At 37.0% G+C, this 18,101-nt stretch overlaps 1 protein-coding gene across 1 annotated transcript in view; it reads left to right on the top strand.

Annotated features, from left to right (window-relative positions):
- PAG1 (phosphoprotein membrane anchor with glycosphingolipid microdomains 1) overlaps positions 1 to 18,101 on the top strand; it is a 236,346-nt gene that overhangs the window by 32,674 nt on the left and 185,571 nt on the right. Inside the window, exon 2 of the mRNA XM_036740325.1 lies at positions 7,471 to 7,515. The gene's annotated coding sequence lies outside the window, so the exon portion shown is untranslated. The remainder of the gene's footprint in view (positions 1 to 7,470; positions 7,516 to 18,101) is intronic.

Genomic DNA, 18,101 nt, shown 5'->3' with positions numbered 1-18,101 from the left:
TCTCTGCTTCCCATAAGTCTGAGTGGAGAAGTAGAGAATTAATGAAAAGAATGTTTTCTCTTCCCCGTCATTCTTCCGGACACACTGCCGTGCAGGTAGGGGTAAAGCAAACCTGAGGTTTATATTACATACTTTGATCGTTACTAGCTTTTGATGTTGTTCAGTCAGGTTGGATTCTTTCATGACCCCATTTGGGGTTTTCTTGGCCAAGATACTAGAGTGGTTTGCCATTTCCTTTGCCAGTTCATTTTACAGATAAGGAAACTAAGGCGAACAGAGTTAAGTGACTTGTCCCACAGCTAGTGTCAGATCTTCCTCACTCCAGGCCCAGTACTCTCTCCACTGAGCCACCTAGCTGCCCTCCTGTCATTGGCTAGACTGAAACAAAGTTTTCATGGTGTCAGGGAGGCAAGAGAGAATTAATTGTGAAATTGTTACTATAGGCAGTTGTAGATTCTAGCCGTCGCTGTGACAGTCTGCTTGTCCAGAACGACTATTTTATGTCACCCCTTCCTAATGAAACATTTACTTAGATTAGTGTCGGATGTTTAATCCAAGTCTCAGAAGTGTTATGAAGTGGCTGTCAGCCTTGCCCTAGAGAATCCTAAGAAGGCATGATCATTCTCATAGGATCCTTTATGTAGACAGGTCTTCTGATACAATTCCCTCATTTTGTAGATCAGAAAATTCAGAGCCAAAGTTTATTTGATATGCCGATGGTGGCATGAATAGTAACTATTAGACATCCACTTCTCTCCCTGGTTTCAACTCCTAGGAGCAAGATTCCCTTCCCAATTTAAGCTGATCACCTCCTATACCACCATGGTGCTTAACTCGAGCCTTGACTGACACCACCTCCCTCAGCTTCCTCTCCCCTCTGATTGGAGGGCTGGAGAGCAGAGTAACAAACTCCTGCCAATGCCTTCCAGAAAAGGGCTCACTCCATTCTGCCTCTGCTGCTCTGTCTGGTTTCAGCTCCAAGGAACAAGATGTCTTAGCACAGTTACTGGCACATAATAGGCACTTAATAAATGTTTATTGGATCTGATTGGTAGGACTTGAACCCAAGTCTTCTGACTTGAAATCTAATGCTCTTTTCCCTGTACTGTATGACTCAGTTTTAGTAGTCTTAGGTAAAGAGTATATAGAAGAGGTGGCACAGCTAGGTGATGCAGTAGATAGAGAGAACACTGGGCTTGGAGTCAGGAAGACCCTAAGTTCAAATCTGACCTCAGACACTTACTAGCTGTGTGACCCTGGACAAATCACTTAACCCTGTTTATCTTAATTTCCTCATCTATAAAATAAGCTGGACAAAGTGCGTAGGTTTAGTTTTCTATTCTCTGGGGATATTTTTAATCAGGACACACCACTGAAACACTCATTCATGAACAGCAATTTCTTTATGGTGATAATAATAAAAATAAAACCTACAAGAAAAAAGAAATTGATAATGGAGACTCTTGCTGAATGATGACATCATTGCAGGGTCACATATCCCCCTGTACTAGCCAGACCCTGAACTCACCAACTAATGGCAGCACAACACAGAAAATCATCGAAGAATTCTCTGACCTTGGGAAAAGGCACGCTGCCAAAATGGTGATCTGGTAGAATTAAAAAAACTTTGTAAATAGGACCTTATTTGTCAGAAGACTGAAGTTTGATGTCAGAGTATCAGATTTTGGCCAAACTGATAGTTACTATTGAATTTGTCAAGTTAGAGATTCAGGCTTGATACTGAAATGCTAGTCAGAAAGAATGAATATGCAAGATATGCATTATCTCAAAAGGCATGATACAGTTCTTCAAACTTCATTGGAGAATGGAAAACATATAAAAATGGTTATTCATCAGTTCTCTTTCTGGAAGTGATAACATTCTTCATCATGGGGCCTTTGGAATTTTCTTAGATCACTATCTTGATCAGAGTAGCTAAGTCTTTTATAGTTGATCATCGTTACAACATTGCTGTTCCTGTGTACAGTGTTCTCCTGGTTATGCTCGCTTCACTTTACATCAGTTCATATACGTCTTCTCAGGCTTTTCCGAACCCATCCTGCTCCTGATTTCTTATAGCACAATACTATGCCTTCACAATCATATGCCACAATTTATTCAGCCATTCCCCAATTGATGGGCATCCCCTCAAATTTCCAGTGCTTTGCCACCAGAAAAAGAGCTTCTATAAATGTTTTTGTATGAATAGATCCTTTCCCCCACCCCCCTTTTTTAAAATCTCTTTGGGATACAGACCTAGTAGAAAGCATTAGCTTTTTGAATTGCCACATCATGCTGTTCACTTCTATTAAACTTTCACTTCTCTAAAACCGCATAGTGGCTTTCCAACAAATTACTGTCTACCCACATACTTAGTCCATCTTGGACTTGTGAAGTGGATTTTTTGGAAATCTGCCTGAGATGTTGCTTTTATTCTTTTTTTAAAAAATTTATTCTTGTTAAATCCTGTATCAGTCAATCAATAATACTCAGTGGTCAATAAATATTTATTAAGTGGCTACTGTATTCTATCACAGTCGTATATCACAGCTAGTTCAGCCATTCTCCAATTTATGGGCATCCCCTTAATTTCCAATTCTTTGCCACCATAAATAAATATTTTTGTGCATAGAGGATCTTCCCCCCCCCTTTTTTTTGGAGAGGGGAAGGCACGGCAATTGGGGTTAAGTGACTTGCCCAAGGTCGCACAGTGTGTCAAGTGTCTGAGGTCAGATTTGAACTCAGGTCCTCCTGACTCCAGGGCCAGTGCTCTACTCATTGTGCCCACCTAGCTGCCCCACTTTTTCCCCATTTTCTTTAATCTCTTTGGGATCCAGACCTAGTAGTAATATTGCTGGGTCAAACAGTATGAACAGTTTTATAGTCCTTTGGGCATAGTTCCAGATTGTTCTCTAGAATGGTTGGACTAGTTCACCAACAGTGTGTGTCCCAGTTTTTGCATGTCCCTTCCAATGTTTGTAATTTCTTTTCTGTCATGTCAGCCAGTCTGACAAGTATAAGGTGGTAGTATCTCAGAGTTGTTTTAGTTTTCATTTCTCTAATCAGTGGTGATTTAGAGCATTTTTCATGTGACCATTAATAGCTTTGATTTCTTCTGAAAACTGTTCATATCTTTTGACCATTTATCAACTGGGGAATGGCTCTTATTTTTATAAATTTGGCTCATTTCCCCATTTTTTGAGAAATGAGGCCTTTATCAGAGAAATTTGCTATAAAAATATTTTCCCCAGTTTTCTATTTCCCTTCCAACTTGGTTGCATTAGTTTTGTTTGCGCAGAAGCCTTTTAATTTCATGTAATCAGAATTACCTATCTTATTTCCCATAATCTTCTCTATCTCTTTTTTTGGTCATAAACTCTTTTCTTATCTATCAATCTGACGAACATGTTCTCATGCTCCCTTAATATATGTATATATACTTTATATCTAAATCAGTTATCTATTTTGACCTCATTTTGGTATATGGCATGAAAAGTTAGTCTAAGCCTAATTTCTGCCAAACTGCTTTTTAGTTTTCCCGGCAATTTTTTTTCACGATATTGAGTTCTTACCCCCAGAGCTCAGATCTTTGGGTTTATCAAACACTAGATTACTATGGTCATTTGCTACTGTGTATTATATGCCTAATCTATTCCTCTGATCCATCATTGTATTTCTTAACCAGTACCAGATTGCTTTGATAATTATCATTTTGTAATATAATTTGAAATCTGGAACTGCTAGGGCTGACTTCTTCACATTTTTTTCCATCAATTCCCTTGATATTCTTGACCTTTTGTTTTTCCAGACAAATTTTGTTACTGATTTTTCTAGCTCTACAAAATAATTCTTTGGTAGTTTAATTGGTATGGCACTGAATAAATAAATTAATTTAGGTAGAATTGTCATTTTTCTTATATTGGCTCAGCCTACCTATGTGTAATTAATATTTTTTCTAATTGTTTAGATCTGCCTTTATTTGCATGAAAAGTGTCTGTATAGGTCCTGGGTTTGTCTTGACAGATAAACTTCCAAATCTTTGGTATTGTCTATAGTTATTTCAAATAGAATTTCTTTCTCTTCCTGCTCATTTTGTTGGTAGTGTATAGAAATGCAGATGATTTATGTGGTTCCCTGTCTTGTATTAAAGAAAAGAAAATGTTCTCCTAATTAAGTGAATTAGCACAGGAATGAGTAAGACTCTATTCTTCAATTTCTGGAATGAAAGATTGAGGCTGGAAGTTAAGCTGTGCTTGTTTTCCCAAAGAGTAATTTTCACAGAGAGGTTTTTATACATTCTAAAGAGCACAAAGCCTTATCAGTTAACATAACATAACAGCTTATAGAGTAAAGCCAGATGCAGAATATAGTCAAAGGAGGGGAACATCAAAGGAGATGCAGCTGGTTCACTCTGAATTATTTTGGGTCTTCAAGGCCAAGCATATTCAATTTAAAAAAAAAAAGAGGAGACCTCATAGGCTTAAAATAATATTAGTATTTCCCATAGTCACTTGTCTCCTCACAGTAAAACTTACTGCTCAATTAAGAATTATAAATTTTTGTATCTTTATTATTTGTTGTGAAGTTGATATTTTGTACATAAATATCAGATGACTTTATATTTTTCTCCTTTGAATTTATTCTTATTATATTCAGACCAGTTCTCTGGCCTTTTTAAAAGATCCTTTTGGATCCTGATTCTGTCATCTAGCTTGTTAACTATCTCTCTCAGGTTTGTGTCACCAACATGTTTGATGAGCATAACACAGGACCTAACACAGATTCCTAAAGGTTTTCTACTGGAGACCAGCTGTTATGTTGACATTGACCCATTATTGGTGTATCTGGCCATTTAGCCTTTTCTGAATCTATTTGTAAACTGCAGGAACTGTCTCACTCCCATGTTCGTATCCCCAGATACTATATTTGTATTCCTGCCTTGGTAGGTGCTCAATAAATGCTTGTTGAATGGTTTTAGCCTCCTAACTCAGATCAATATTCTTCTTGGCCCCTACAAGTTCTTTATCTTAGTTTTCTCATTGACTGATTTTATCTTCTTGCTGTCCAAGGAACAAAAAAAGAAAAAGTCTTCTCTAGCACCACAATTCAAAAGTGTCCATTCTGCGGTGCTCAGTTTTTCTTACAGTCTTAACTCTCACAGCGATGTATTGCTACTGAAAAAAACTAACTTTGACTATATAGACCTTTATTGGCAAGGTGATATCTCTGCTTTTTATTATGCTGTCCAGATTTGCCATACCTCTCCTTCCAAGGAGCAAGCATCTTTTAATTTCAGAGCCGCAGTCATGATATGCAGTGATTTTTGAGCCCAAGAATATAAAATCTGACATTGCTTATATTTCTTCTTTCTCTATTTGCCAGGAAGTTGCCTTGATCATAGGGTTTTTTTTGTTTGTTTTTTAAGGTTAAGCTTCAAGCCAACTTTTATACTCTCCTCTTTCACTCTCATCAGGAGGCTTCTTAATTCTTTCTCACTTTCTGCCGTCAGAGAGGTATTGTCTGCATATCTGAGATTGTTGATATTTCTCCCAGCAGCCTTAATTCTGGCTTTTTGAGTCATCTAGTCGGGCATTTCCCATGATGTACTCTGCATATAAGTTAAATAAATAAGATAACAATAGAAAGCCTCGTCATACTCTTTTCCCAGTCTTAAACTAATAATCAGTTCCATGTTTGGTTAAAACTTGCTTTTTGACCCAAGTACAGGTTCTTCAGGAGATAAGTAAGATGATCTGGTACTCCCTTCTTTTTAAGGACTTGCCACATTTTGTTGTGATCCACACAATCAAAGGCTTTAGTGTTGTCAATGAAGAAGAAGTAAATGTTTTTTCTGGGAATTCCCTTGCTTTTTCCATAATCCAATGAATGTTGGAAATTTGGTCTCTAGTTCCTCTGTCTCTTCGAAAACCAGCCTGCACTTCTGGTAGTTCTTGGTTCACAGACTACTGAAGCCTAGCTTACAGAATCTTAAGCATAATCTTGCTGGTGTGTGAAATGAGAGCAACTGTTTGATAATTTGAATACTCTTTGGCATTGCCCTTCTTTAGGATTATGACATAAACTGATCTTTTCCAATCTAATGGCCCCTGGTGAGTTTTCCAAATTTGCTGGCATATTGGGTATAGCACTTCAATAGCCTCATCCTTTAGGATTTTAAATAGCTTAGCTGGAATTCTGTTACCTCCACTCATCTTTTATTATCAGCAATGCTTATTAGAGCCCACTTGACTTCATTTTCTAAAATGTCTGGCTTTTGATCAGTAACCACACCATTGTGTTCATCAGGGATGTTAAGATCTCTCTTGGTTAGTTCTACTGTATATTCCCACCACCTCTTCTTAATCTCTTCTACTTCTGTTAAGTCCCTACCATTTTTGTCTTTTATCATATCCATTTTTGCATGAAACAATCTCAGATCTTTCTTTAAAATTCCAAAGTCCTCCAAATCATTTTCCCAGTTATTTTCCCCATTCTCCTAATCTTAGCTCAAGCCTTCTCCTCTTGTTCTTTCTCTTATACAATCTTCTCTGTAGGAAGCTAGAAGTAGAATTCTTTAATAATGTGTGTGTGTTATATGTATAGATAGATAGACATCCTTTTCTTTTGACCAGTTAGACATTTATCATGTTAACTAGTGGTGTTTTTAAACCCATTTTATAGGGTATGGACATTTTAAAAGTCACATTTATATCAAAAGACTTCTTATGGGTGAGGGGAGGGGTCAGCCTAGACAATTACCTTATGCTACTAAAAAGACTTCAACAAAAGGACTTCTAGGAACTGAGTTGTCCCTCTGCCACATGTATTTTATAATTCAGTTCACTTTTTCCTAGACCCTCTATGTACTGGTAGGAAAATATGTCAGAAACTTTTGGGGGAAATGTACCAACTGAACCAACTATATCACTATCACAAATACAATAGCTAATTAAGCTTGGCTTACTAATTGATATCAACTTATAATTGTGGTAGTGAGCATACCAGTGGGGGCTCATGGTCTATATAATACTAGAAAAGACAAATCCAACCCTTTAAGGTTAACTTTAGGATTTTGAGGAAGCTTATAACCAGCCTCTGGGGACCCAACCTGCCAGTGCAAATGAAAGTGTAGGATAGTTGCCTCAGAGCATGTGCTACACTTCTATTTTAGATAGTCAGCCATGGTTTTTGGCTTTATCATTTCCTTAGTTTTCTTTTTACTTTGAATTGAGAATAGGCATTTGAAGAAAAATTTTCTAGCTATTTCACAGTGTGCTTGTTGTGAATTATTTATGACTTGGATCGTGGACACCTCTTTCCCAGATTGCATCTAGTATAATAGAATGCTACGATTTCCCTCAAATTGTCAGTCTTATATTCACTGTTTCTCTCACTGTGATTTATCTCCCCCAACCTCCCCCATCTTAGCTAAAAAAGAGAATACTAACATTATTTATTTTTTACTTACAGATGATCTTGAGATGCAGCTCATGAGAATGGCATACTACAACTGAGGTACAATTTTCTTTGGGATGGTTTCAATCTAACTCAGTAATTGTCTCTTTCTCTTCTAAGTTAGAACTAAATTGAATATGCTATGACTCCTTTAAAGCAACATATATGTTGAATTTATTATTTGTAAAAACATATATTTATTATATTTTTAAAATTATATATTTGAAAAGTGAACTGTACAGTTTCATGTATAGTCCTCTTTTCTGTCCTGTGTTTGTGGAAATGCTTGTTTTATTTGATGTTTGTGAAGTTCAGAATTTTTTAATATTCTTTTTTAAAAAAAGGTATTGATTGTACTTTCCTGTTCCTTCTGCCACTTTAATGGTCCTTTTCTGCCTCCTTCAAAAGCTTCTCTTCCTCCTATCTCAAAATTTTGTCCTCAGACTTCTTGTCTTTTCTCTCTATACTCTCTCATTTGGTTCTAGTGCTAACTGTTTATTGATTGATTGATGGGTGCTTTTTTCCAATTCCATCCAGTTAGTACTTTTAAGCACTTGACTCCCAAATCTATATTTCCAGTTTATGACTCATTTTTGTGGAAGTCTTTACTTACATTTTTATTTTAAGAGAGCTTTTCCTTTTTAAGTCTCTTAAGGAAAATAAGGCATGGGAACATTTTCAATAAAGAAAACTAAAATACAACTTCTCTCAGATATGACTTATCTGTTAAACATCTGATTTGCAAGAGATTTTATGTAATTTTAAACAAATCTATTTTGTGATTACCAAGGATTATCTCTCTGCATTCCCTAGTGAAATTCCCAAATGGATATCCATCTATCTATTTGAATTTTTATTGAACTTAGCAGTATATTGACTTAAGATAATTATTTTTCAAATAAAGCAAGAAATTTGATACATGCTTAATATCAATTAAATATGAATTTTGCAAATACTTATTTTGAATACTAATAAACAATCAAGTGATATTTAGCCATGTGCTAAATTGAAAACACATATTAAAAACATTTGAAAGCTAATATATTCTCTTAAACTGTCAACCCTGTTTTAGAAAATGAATTGTAAGATATATGGTATGTTTGATATACAAATGTTGACTAAATCATTCAGGACTACATAGATATCTATCAGCTTTATACATAGAGATATAATATATAGTTGATTGATCCAATAAACAACAGAGAGAAAAATTGCACGATTAACTAAAGTTTTGTGTTTAAAATCAAATTATCTCTTAAATTGTTTGCTCTTCTATATAGCTTTATCTAGGGCCATGTTGGAATAGAATTTAAATGAGAGATTCTTAACCTGCGGTTGAAAACCTTAAAAAAAATTTTTTTTTGAAACTGTATTTCAGCTTTGTTGGTTTCCATTGTAATCTTCTACGTTTTATTTTATATATTTAAAAACATTCTGAAAAGGGGTCCATAAGTTTTACCAGACTGCCAAAGGAGTCCATGACACAAAAAAGGCTAACAACGTTAAAATGAACTAATTTTGCATTCTCTTAATTTGAATGCCAAACTGCTTTTGTTTCAGCAACTTTTTATTGCTTCAAGCCAGATGGTTTGACCTGGGCTGTCTTCCAAGGTCTAGTCTCAACCATTTTCCCCAAGCCTTTCCAATCATTCCACCCGAGAAATCCAATTAGAAGTCATAGCCATTGTCACTAACCTGTTGAATACATTTAATTTAAACATTTGAAAGGCATAGTGGGGAAAAGACAGGATTTAGAGTCAGTAAGCATTTAAGTACTTACTATATGCCATGTATTGTGCTAAACTGGGAATAGAAGCAATAGCAGACAGTGCTTGTCCTCAAGGAGCATACATTCTAATGGGGGAAGACAGCACATAAAAGCAAGCTGAAAAGGGGAAGGGGGCAATCTGGGAGAGAAATGAATTCACACCTGACGTGGGAACTTTCCTTAACCTGGAGTTTCTGGGAAGAACCAACCAATCAGAGGAAAAGACATCAGAGTGGCTCATATTACTTCATTGTGAAAAGGACAAGTCAGAGTGAACTTCCAGGGTGAGGAGACTGCTATGGCCAGAGAGTCAGGAGTGCAGTCTGGGGAGAACCTGATGTTGAACCCCAGCTTTGCTATTTGCTGCCTGTGTTGACTTCAAACAGATCACTTTGTCTTTTTGGGTCTGGGTTTTTTCATCACAAGATGAGTAAATTAAACTAGATAATCTTTTCAACTCCAAATTTTTGATCCCAAGATGTGAATCTAATAAATAAGTTGGTTTTGTTAATAAAAGATCTAATTTTATATTAGTATCTACTTTTGGAGTGTGGCTGGACTTTGGGAATCAAAAGTCATAAAAACGGTTCATTGTCATTATCATCATCATAACAATTAGCATTTTTATTATGCTTTCAGGTTTGAAAAAATATTTTACAAATATTATCTCATTTTATTCTCGTAACAACCTTGGGAAGTAGGTGCTATTATTAATCCCATTTAACTGGAGAGGAAATTTAGGCAAAGGGTTAAGTGACTTGCAGGGGGTTATGCAGCTAGTAGGTCAAATTTGAACTTAGGTCTTCCTGACTCCAGAACATCAGCGCTCTATCCGTTGCGTGACCTAACGGCCACCCAGTTCGTGAATAATTTTTGTGAATTGCTTCTGAAAAAATACCATTTTAACATATGTGTTTGTTGTGATGAGCTTTCAAAGTAAATGAAAGAATCACACCAGAATCTGAGGCTATCATGTGGGACTATGCCAGGATGTTCTCTAGCTAGCTCATACCAGCTTGCAATAACGGATTATTAAGTTTTCATTATAAACATTTACATCTCAGAAATTGGCAAATGCTGCAGATCAAGGCTTCATTTATTTTGTTGATTGTCTAGACTTAAGAAAGTTATAGAGAAAATGTTAAGAATGCAGATTAAATGTAAAAATGTGTCGTGTATATTTTTTTTCAGAGGCCTAGTTGTTAAACATTTACCAGCACATCCCTGGAACTTGGAATTTGAGGAGGTGTTCCATAAGATGCATATAGCATAATACTGAAGTATCTGCCAAGAAGTACATACTTCCAAGCAGTGCATATGTTGCTAAACTATTTGTTCACATTAGGGATACGATAGGGGACCCTGTTTTCAGTCACGGACCAGAAACCAGTATTTCTTTCACTGACTTAGAATATACCACGTTTGTGACTTTAAGGCATCAAGGAATGATACTAATTCCTTCTGTTGTCGTTTAGTCATTTCAGTCACATCCAACTCTTCGTGACCCCGTTTTGCGGTTTTCTTGGCAAAGATACTGGAATGGTTTGTCGTTTCCATCTCCAGTTCATTTTACAGATGAGGAAACTGAGGCAAACAGGATTAAGTGACTTGTCCAGCTAATACGTATCTGAGGCTGGATTTGAATGCAGGTCTTCCTGACTCCAGGGCTGGCACTCTACCCATTATGCCACCCAGCTGCCTCTTATTCCTTCTATTGATTCTAATAACTTTTTGACTTCTCTACAGCCTTTGACACTATTAGTTTCTTCTCCTGCATATTCTCTCCTTTCTAATGTTTTCATGACATTGTTCTCTCCTGATTCTCCTCTCGCCTGTCTGACCTCTGCTCAGTCTCCTTTGGGGGAATCTTCTTCTAAGTCCTACTTACCATAGTTATCCCTCTCTTCTCTCTGCCTTGGTGAGTTTTCATTGGTTCATAAGCTTTCGTTGGTTCACTTATCTCCGTGCAGATGATTCACAGATCTGTTTAGTCCTAACCTGTCTCCTGGGTTCCAGTCTCACATCAACAACTTCTTTTGTAAATCTTGAATTAGATGTCCCATAGACATCTTTAAATTAACATGTCCAAAGTAAATTTAATTATATCCTTTTCCCTTACCCTCCCCTCTTTCTAATTTCTTTATTTCTAACTTTTAAATTTTTTAAAATAATATTTTATTTTTCTCCAATTACATGTTAAAATCATTTTTAACATTTTTAAAAATGTTTTGAGCTCTAAATTCTATCCTTTCCTTCTTTCCCTCCCCACTTTCTGAGGTGGTGAGCAATCTGATATAGGTTATACATGTGCAATCATGTAAAATATTTTCATATTAGTTGTTTTGTAAAAGAAGACTAGAAGAGAAGGAAGGAAGGAGAAAGGAAGAAAAAAAAATAGTATGCTGCAATCTGTATTCAGACTGTCAGTTCTCTCTCTGGAGGTGGATAGCATCTTTCCTCATCCTTTGGGATTGTCTTAGATCATTTTATTGCAGAGAACAGCTAAGTCACTCATAGTTCTTCATCATACAGTATTGCTGTTGTACTGTGTACAACGTTCTTCTGGTTCTGTTCACTTCACTTTGCACCAGTTCGTGTAAGTTTTTCCAGGTTTTTTTTAAATCATCCTTCTTGTCATTTCTTATCCATCATCCATCCATCAATATTCCATCACAATCATATACCATAACTTGTTCAGCCATTCCCCAATTAATGGGCATCCCTTCAATTTCTGATTCTTTGCCACCACAAAAAGAGCTGCTATAAATATTTTTGTACACATACAAAATTAACACTACATCTGTCTTGTAGGTATATTGTTATTTGTTTATTTTCTCCCCATTAGAATGTGAGATCCTTAAAAGCAGGGATTGGGTTTTTGCTTTCTCTCTATCTCCAGTGCTTGGTATAGTACTGTGCACTCAGTAAGCACTTAATAAATAACTGCCTTATTGACTCTCTCCAAAATCATGGTGGAGTGATTTCTATAAGCCACCACTAGGTATGTTCAGAGCCAACATTGGGTGTCCCAAATCCAAGCAGTAACAGCAATGCAAATTCTAAAAAAATGCGATTTCAACCCAGTAGGACTAACTGAGGTGAGAGCTGAGTGACTACCCTAAAACCTTCACTCAAACTTTCTATTCTTGACTCTTAAGTCATTCAAGAGATGCAACATATGCCCCCGGGATTTCAGAAATCTTGGGAAGACTTCTGGGCTCATTTTTTGGTGAGGAAGGGGTGAGAGAGTATATGCTAAGTCCCTGAACCATCCTTACTGTGTACTCTAGCTCAATTGCCCTTCCCATTTAGTGTCCAGGCTTGCTAGACTCTTACTTTAAGGGAACTTAGGACAGAAGAGAAGAGACAGACAGAGGCAACGTTGTCAATCCCTTAATCATTTCGCACAGTAATATTGACTACATTTACTAAGAACTGTAACGCCAACAATTGAGGATACAGAAGAATGAAATGAAATATGGAATCTTAGGAGTCCATTTAATCTTGCCTTCTCATTTTAACATGTTTGAGGGATTATCAGATCCAAAAAAATTGAAGGGTAATATAATAATAGTTTTCAAGTATTTGAAGTGGGTAGTGATCATCTATTTTCAATTATAGCAAAACAGAAGGCTTAGATTTATAGAAATGGGAACATTTTTCAATTGATTAGATGTTAGGGGAGGGGGAATGGGAAATTCAGGATAACACCAAAGTTACACACTTTGTGATTGGAGGGAGAGTAGATTTTAGGGAAAAGATAATGAATTCTGTTTTGAACATGTTAATTTTGATATGTCTTCAGGATATACAGGTCATAATGTTTAATAGGCATTTGGCCTATCATGAGATTGAAACTCAAGGGAGAAACAGGAACACACATACATAACACACAAACATAAACACACACACACATTTGTCATCTGTAGAGATACATTTAAACTTTAGGAGCTGATGATATTAGTAAGAGAGACAGTATTTAGAGAGAAGAGAGCCTATGTTGGGAAATATCCGTGTTTAAGGGGCATGATATGGATGATGAGCCAGCAAAGGGGCTGGAGAAAGAAAAGACATAAATAAGAAGAGGAGAATGAGGGGAGAGTGGCATCATGAAACTCTAGAGAGAAGAGAGTATCCTTGAGGTACAGGTGGTAAGCAGTATTAAGTTCAGCAGAGAAGTCAAGAAGGATGAGGACTGAGAAAAGACTACCATATTTGGCAATAAAGAATTTATTGGTAACTGGAGAGAGTAAGTTCAGTTGAGTGATAAGGTTAGAAGCCAAATTACAAAGAGTTGGGCAGTGAGTGAGGAGAGCAAGTGGAGAGAGCAAATGTCGACAGCTTAGAAAAGGGGGAGATAGAGAGGATGAGAGCTTGAGGAGAGTGGTAGGTTCTAGCGAAGACTGATTCAAGACAATCCCAAAGGTCTCGTGATGTAAAATGCTCTCCATTTCTAGAAAATGAACGAATGGCATCTGAATATAGACTGGACTATTTTTCACTCTTTTTGGTTCAATTTTTATTCCACAAAATGACTTAATATGGAAATGTTTTACATGATTGCACATGTATAGCCAATATCTGACTGCTTACCATCTCAGGGAGAGGGGGATAGAATTTGGAACTCAAAAATTAACAATTTTAAACATTCAGTATTTTTTAAATCAACAAATATTAAAAGTTGTTTTTACATGTAATGGGGAGAAAAATAAAATTTTATTTAAAAAAAGATGGATGAGACTTCAGTATGTTTGAAGGAGGCAGTAGGGAAGGAACCAGTAGATATGAGGGGCTTCAAGATTCTAGAGGGGTGGAAAGATGATTGAGATTGCAACCTGCTGGAGAACATAGAAGGGGATAGGATCAAGCACCTATGTAGAGATTGGCATTTATAAGGAGAAAGTCCACCTTTGTAAGAGACTGAGGGAAAAAACTAAAGAATGAGGGATAAAGTCAAAGGATGAAGAGGAAGGGAGAAAAGAAAGCACACACATCAGATAACTTAAATTTTCTCAGGAAAGCAAAAGGCAAGGTCCTCAGCTGAAAGACAGAGAGGAGGGAGATCTCTAGGATGCATGAGGAGGAAAGAGAAGGTTTTGAATGAGTTCTTTGGGGAATGGGATAGGGAGTCAGTTAGGGAGGAATAAAAGGGATGCCTTACCGCGATGAAGGCCCAACTGAAGTTGGATGACATGAATTTCTAATGTGCCCAGTCAGCACGGTTGTGAGACTCATTCAGAGAATCCAAGTAGAAGCTGAGGGACAGATGAGAATAATCCAGGGCTCAAGTTTGGCAAGAGATGAATGGCAAAGGACAAGGGACTGAGGGATTCAACATCATAGAACAGGGTTGAGTTGAAATGGCTAACAACGCTGTCAAGATTGGAAAGGCAGGAAAGGCAGATCAGAGCAGGACCAATACCTCAGTAACACACTCAGGAAAAAGGGAACACTGGAGGTCTCTGTAAAGGCAAAGTTGAGGAAGGGTGAGGCATAGAGAGAGATGGAATGGTAGGAAGTTATAGTTGGTGGATCTTAGAGTTTCCAGTTAAGGAAATGGAGCACTGTGGTTAATGATGAGATCCAGCACATAAGCATCCCTATTTGTGGTTGAAGTCAACCAAAGGAGTAGGTAATGGGATTTGAATTTGAGGAACGGGGGGTTTAAAGAGTTATGTAAAAAGAATTGGGGGATTAAGGAGATATCAATGTGAAGTTCCCTAGTCTAAGACTGGTAATTGAGGAGGAGAGGAAGATGGGAAGAAAGGAGGGAGAATGACCCAGTGGTGGTGTACAAACAGCCATCATGATTTAAATTGGATGGAAGTTTTTGATAGGATATTGTTTGGAGAAGAAGAGATTGTTGAGAGATGGAGGAAAAGGGCAATTGAAAGCAAGGAATAATTGGCTCTCCTTCCAGGACCAGTGTGTCTGGCTTGGATCAGAAGGTACAGACAGTGATGGAGAGCATATTTGGGGAGGCAGCGTTATTCGCTAAGTGAGTACTAACAGCAGCAGATGCTCATTATGTCCTCCTAGATTTTCTTATAGGGAGATAGCACTCACCAAATATCAGTAATTATTTCTCTACTCAAAGCCGCAAGTCAGTTTCCACATTGAGCTCACATTAAGATGACAACATTAAGGTCACGTGTAATCTGAAAAGCAAATAGAGGGGCTGATCCGTGTGAAAATAAAACAACGGCCTGAGAGCTACGTAGGTATCCTTATGATAGTTAGGAATCAAGCAGAAGGCTTCCAGCATGTGGGATAAATCTTTTATGGATGATTTGCAGGAAGAGTTGGTAGATAAGCATCACTTAAGCAGAGAATCCCTGGGTGAGTTCAGTGGAGGGGTGGGTACTCACAGTGAGATTACAGATCAAGCTGAGTAAAACGGCAACCAACTCTGGCCCTGTTGGATCATTTAATAGATTCAGACTGAGTTTCCAGACAGAGAGAAAACTCATATTTTTGGAGGCTGAAATGTAAGTTTAAGTTTGAGAGATCTTAATTTTTCATCCCAAGGTATGACGATAGTTTGCGTTCAGTTTCCCATTCCACAAAATGAAATGATCTACCCATTACGATGGTCGTGAGAAAAACTGAGTTGAATTGTGCAATAGCAAACAACAGGGCAACTTTGTGTAACTGGAATGAAGATTTAAGTATGCTTATAGAATGAGATGGATCTTCTTCAAAAGAAATTATGGAATAACGTAATCCCTTTTGACAGGGTTAAAGACTGTACCAAAGATAGGATTTAAATATGAGTACAATTTAAGTGGCATGCTTTCATACCTTTGCAAGGTTTTGCTACTTTATGAAGTTTTTTGTCAGTGAAATATTTGGAATCTTAGAGTTTATCTAGACCTACCTTCTCGTTTTAAGGTGTTTTGAAGATTATTAGAACTGGAGAACAAAGAAATCAGAGGGTCAATTTATTAATAGTTTCCAATATTGAAATGGATAGTGGTCATATACTATAAATCATAAGTCAGAAGGCTTAAATTTTATAGGAAGAGTGATCTGGGTTAGATATAAGGAAGAAATTCCTGACAAAGAGCGTTTAAACTCATTCTTGCCTTCTCAGATTGTTTTTAATATGGTTCATCCTGAGAACAGAAGGATGGACTAGATGACCTTTTAATTTCCCTTCCTGCCTATGAGTTAAGTAGAAAGCTTACCCTAGTTCTTTTGCTAGATGTCTCATAAGAATCTGTGGGATTAAAATGCAGTAGTGACTGGTTTGTTTTCTCCAGTAAATGCAGTGTATCACAGATAGGTCTACAAAAGGTCCTGAAACAGTTAACGAAATCAGCCCAGTCCAACGTGAAAGTTTGTTGTCGTTTTTTAGCAAGATTCAGAGATTCTGCGTATTGACAATATACTCAAGCTCATCGTACTGTTTGTGATTCCGCCTTATTACTATAATATATTAGCACAATCAGTACAAAATGGTGTAATATGACACAAATCATAGAGAAGTCTTATTGCTGCCCAACAAAACCAAAGTCTAGACTCTATGGAGACTGCCTTTTGAGGCAGCCAGAACTGGGCCAGTGCCACGAGGCAAAAATAGGCTGTTTGATGAATCTTTTTTTTCAAATAAAGGGAAAATATTGATGTTGTCCTCATGTAATCCCACACAGCCTGCTTTTGTTTGCTGATTCCCTTGTGTCAAGATCTACTACTGAATTTTCTGTTTTTACAGCAAAATTAAGGTGGTTTTTCAATAAGTTAAGGGGTCATTTTTGATTTGTGTTCAGGAATACAAAATTAACTCTCTTGTTATTCTAGTAATGGGTTTAGTTGGTCCCATAATACAATAATCTTTTCATTTTTGTAATACCTTTCTAAGTTGATATTTCATTTTCTGTGCTTGCTTGTCTCTGGGCTGGTGGTTTTCTTTCCAGGATTTTTTTTTCCTTCTGAATTGACTGTGATTCAAGCTGTTTGATTAAACTGAATTCTGCTAAATCTCCAGAATAGTGTGTGAAGCCTTATTTTACATTTCACTGAGTACTGTGCCATTCAGTTTCTTTCTATACTCCAGAGAGCAAGAATGTGTGTACATAAACCAAATTAAATCTGTAATGTTGAGCTTGCTTCTTATTAGAAAGTTTATTTGAAAGCTGGACAAGTCGAGCTCTTGGGAAATGGAATAGACTCCTTTGTGTGAATAGTGAAGTGCGTATGTGATCATAGATTTAGAGGTAACAGGTCACTTTCTGTCACTTAGGGCAGACTGTGAGAAGTTGGATGAATGCATGTAAGCTGTAGAGAGGAAATAACTAATAATACTAATAGATGACAGATAGCAGCTATAAAGTTTGCAGAGCTCCTTCCGTAGATGATCTCACTTGATCCTTAACATAATGAGGTAGGTGCTATTATTATCATCCCTATTTTATAGATAAAGAGCCAGAGGCCAGAGGAGGGTCGTACACCTGCTAAGTGTCTGAGGCAGGATTTGAGTATAGGCCTTCCAGATTCCAAGTCTAGCACTCCATCCACTGCTCCATCTAAGTGCCTATTAATTGTCACTTTGGGGGATAGACCATCACTTAGGTCCCTTCCAGCTGTAGGAATTTTTGATTCTACATATGCAATTTCAAATTCGTGGTAAACGTAAGCAATTTTTTTTTCTAGCAAACTCATAACCATGTTAATGTTCCTTATGTGTTGAAATGTGTCTTGCTCTTTGTAAGGTTATTCCAATTTACATACTTATTGGTTTCTACTATCCACTAGAAGATTCAGCTGGAATTTCCTTTTTTCTGTAATTGAAATCACTCTCATTTGAGTATGTGACTGTGACGCCATGGTCCACATTCATTTGGATCAAAGAAATTTTATTGAAAGCAGCTGACTTTAT

The sequence above is a fragment of the Trichosurus vulpecula genome, chromosome 1 (genome assembly GCF_011100635.1).
Source record: "Trichosurus vulpecula isolate mTriVul1 chromosome 1, mTriVul1.pri, whole genome shotgun sequence".
NCBI lineage: Eukaryota > Metazoa > Chordata > Mammalia > Diprotodontia > Phalangeridae > Trichosurus > Trichosurus vulpecula.
This window is presented reverse-complemented; position numbering and strand designations above follow the sequence as displayed.